Here is a 3,686-nt window from a genome sequence, read left to right as displayed (position 1 = left end):
AACATAAGGGGGGGGGGGGGGGAATCAGACCAACTTCTTGGCCTTAGAAGCCTACTTCCCATCAGTCTGGCTGATCTTTCCAGCTCAGCACAATCACAATGTACTTATTTAATGTGCTTGCCAGTTATTGTGAAACCTCCTGAACTTAACTCTTTTTCTAAATAAATTTATGATGTAAAGAGGAGGAGAGTGAAGACCACACATTACAGACTGAATGTGAACACTAGATGTATATCCCATAGTAGGCAAGATAGATACCCCTTTTTCACTATTTACACAGTGGCAAGGAGTTTAGGTCAATGGAAGCTCCCTGCTGTGTACAGCACATGGTGTTCACTACACAAGAGAGACATGTTTAGCATTACATGCTAATCAATATAATGTGCAGAATCCTGAGAATCCTAAAAATCCTAAACAATATAGCATGAATGGCCAAACTGTGGCTTTTGAGTAAAGCATAGCATAATATTACTTTTGTGCAAGAAGATGAACAGAAGTAGAATTAAAAGAACATTATAATTATGCCTAGGAACTTGAAATGTTTTTAGTCCTGTGAATGTCTGGTGTCAACTCATACAAATGTGAAATATTCTGTGAACCCTGTGTTGTGGGCACCACAGCTGGAGAGGTTTCCATACAGCAGGCTGGCAGATAAAGTTAACTTGGCCTCCAGACTAACTCACCAGCCACTTACAAACTACAGACATCTGTGATTTCCACTGTGTCCACTAGCTGTGGCTGGCTAGTGCATCATTCCATTCTTGGCTGATCAAAACAAAACCTTCAGTTAGTCTCAGCCATTATAAATAATGGTGACAAACTACCACACTTGAGTGGTCAGTGGGCTAGTCAAGGACCCTAAAGTAATCTACCAGTGCAGCCCTAAGCCTACTCACTAAAGAACAAGCCCTGTTGAACTCCATGGGATTTACTTCCAATAAAGATAATGTTTTCAGGACCTATTCGTTATTACCAGCACATGGATGCCTCTATTGTCAGTCCAATGGAGCTTGGTACTCCTGATGAAAATCCAAATGGAAATGTATTACAAGTTAAAGATATTGTAGTCTGCCTTGTAGAAGGCTTCTAATGGTCCCGGTCACACGGAAGGTTTTGGCCCGGGAGAGGGACGGATCGGGGGCACAGCAAGCGGGTGCGATCTCACCGCAACATCTGGGAAGCGGCGCGCACCCGTCCTCGATCCGGCCTTTCAGGGCGAAAATGCGTATCAAAAAAGAACCTGCTACAGAGCAGGACTTACCTAAAACGCCGCAGCAAGCGCAGCCGTCGGATCGCCGGCGTGGCTGTCTGCAGGAGCAATTGAGGCTCCCAGCCAAACTGCCCGTGCGCACACATGCGCAGCCAGCGGCCTTGCGCTCCCTTCCGTGGCTTTCTCCCCGGCATCTGATCGTGCCGGGGAGCAACTGCGCAGCGGCTCATGGGATCTGTGTGATCCCGCCGCCGCGTGTCTCTTTTGGTGCGGCTTTCAAAAGCCGCACTTTGCCCGCATCAATTTCCCCCCTTGTGGCAGGGGCTAATGTTACTTAAATTGGACCACATGGGTAGGTTTTAGCATACACTTCCTCCCTACACAAACTGGGCAAGCTTCTTCACACCACTGCAGACCTTTTTTTAGCTGACTGCAGCAAAATGGACCCCCAATAGTCACATGACCTGCATCATAACCACACTACACATTTGCAGTGGAGATAAAAACCAACTTTTAGACATGATAGCACATTGCAGTGGGATTTGGAACACATGGGACTCCAATCTACTCATTTTTGTTTCTTTGTTTAGTCAAAGCACCTACAGCAGTTTTGAGCCATGCTCTCACTAAGAAAATACTATTGTCAAAAGGTAGAATTTCTCAGAAAACACCTTAAGGACATTCTTTTAACTGTTAAACTTATTATTCAACTATTTTCAGTAGAATCCGGGCCATGTATTTACAACAGCAAAGTTACTCTGGAGTTAGGAATGAGGCCTTGAGCTTCTTGTGGACCCGACATTGGTACCGACACAAAAAAAGGGAAACACTATTCCATGTTTTCAACAAAGGTTGCCCGTAAAAACAATCTCTTACAAGCCCAACCATTGCTAATTAATACACATGAATAAGTAGTAACACTGCTTGCTAGAATAATGATCCATACAGGGTAAATGGTAACCTGAATTGAACCATGTGCACTGGTCTAAGTAATGATAAAGTTCAGAAACGCTCCCTCTTACTGGAAAGTCACCAGCAATACAAACCACCCTTCCTTTGCCTGGCAAAACAATTACGTTTCTTGTTAAAGGGTTGGCGGGAGGGAGAAGATAACATAATTAGAAGAGCAATTACGTGTCTTTAGGACAAGTCCTCGAACTTGTAGTTTTAAGCAGCCTGGCCCTAAAGCAGGCCCGAGAAAACTTTTCTAATTCCAGTCTCCCTAATACCATATGCCACTGAACTCTTACTTAAAAGCTAATGTGCAATTAAAATAAAAAAGAAGCCTCCCCTCAAGCGAGAAACACCTAAAAACCAAACATTTCCAAGCGCTTGACTGTGTATCTCACAACTCGCAAAAGTTTATATCACGATATATTCGTTACTCTTTGAAGTACCACAAGGCTTTTAAAAAGCGTTTTCCAGGTAGGCGGAGCAGGCTAGAGAGTGTATGGAGGAAGTTTAAAGGGGGGGGGGGGGACGGCACAAAACAGATTGCTTTCCGCATTAAACTTTTTCCCTCTAGCAAATCGTGTGCCAATAAATATGAAATCCCAAAGGTTCTTCTCTTTACTCTCCATTTGTTTCCATTCACTGACACCGTACTGATCATTTTGGAGAAAGGTTCTGGTGGGGCTTCCCTGCCCGCCCCCTACAGACGAGACCCCACCACTTTTGCATAGCTGTGGCCCCCAGCCCCAGGCGACTGACAATACTCACCATGCCACGCATTGCAATGGCAACAACCCCCTTTTGACCAACTCCGTGCTGCCTGTTCAACCAAGCAGGAAATAAAAAGATCCCCCCCCCCCCGTTTACATTGCAAGCTCTGCTGCTCCCTACGCAGGGGACTGTTTTAAGCTTCAGGAACCACTGAAACTCTCAACAGGTCCGGGAAGGGGCTTTGAAGTGAAGAGAAAAAGCCTCAAAAAGGAAGAGAACCCTCTGAGTCCTCGCAGCACATTAGCCCGACAACATGTTGTATTAGTCATTCATATGGGGAGGGTGGATGGACGCTGCACCGCGACGCCTTCTGGGCATTGTAGTTCAGCCTGGCTTCCTGCTTCCCCTTGCCTGACTAGGCAGAAGGAAAGATGCACCGTTAAACTACGACTCCCGAGGTACAGAGCCAAGCGCATGTGCAGTTTGGCACCCAAGCTAAGCTCTACCCGCCCAAGGATAGGCGAGGGAGTGTTTGGTCATGTTTTCGTGACCTGCAGGTTCTAGGGTTGTAAGCTGGAAGGGTGTGATTGGCTTGGCAATCGTCAATTTTGCAGGTTGTGAGTGGAACGGATTTCAAACAGCTGTTAGGGGTTTAGAGCAATGTTCCCTCTAAGCTGTGGAGTCTTGTGAGCAAAAATTCTACTTTGTGAGCTACTGGCATTAAAGTTCTGAGTGAGCGATTCGGCTTCTGCATAAATTAGTTTACTCTGGAGCCATCCTTCCTGAGCTAAGGCAAAAATGTGTGACCTGGAGG

The 3,686-nt window shown here is 45.8% G+C and overlaps 1 protein-coding gene across 2 annotated transcripts in view; it reads right to left on the bottom strand.

Moving 5' to 3' along the window:
* Positions 1 to 3,177, bottom strand: part of TRABD (TraB domain containing) — a 43,571-nt gene extending 40,394 nt beyond the window's left edge. For both annotated transcript variants that reach the window (XM_015411808.1, XM_015411809.1), the window contains exon 1: positions 3,029 to 3,177. The gene's annotated coding sequence lies outside the window, so the exon portion shown is untranslated. The remainder of the gene's footprint in view (positions 1 to 3,028) is intronic.
* Positions 3,178 to 3,686: the final 509 nt, after the last annotated feature.

This window comes from Gekko japonicus, unplaced genomic scaffold (genome assembly GCF_001447785.1).
Source record: "Gekko japonicus isolate JY-2015 unplaced genomic scaffold, Gekko_japonicus_V1.1 scaffold283, whole genome shotgun sequence".
In the NCBI taxonomy this organism is placed as follows: domain Eukaryota; kingdom Metazoa; phylum Chordata; class Lepidosauria; order Squamata; family Gekkonidae; genus Gekko; species Gekko japonicus.
This window is presented reverse-complemented; position numbering and strand designations above follow the sequence as displayed.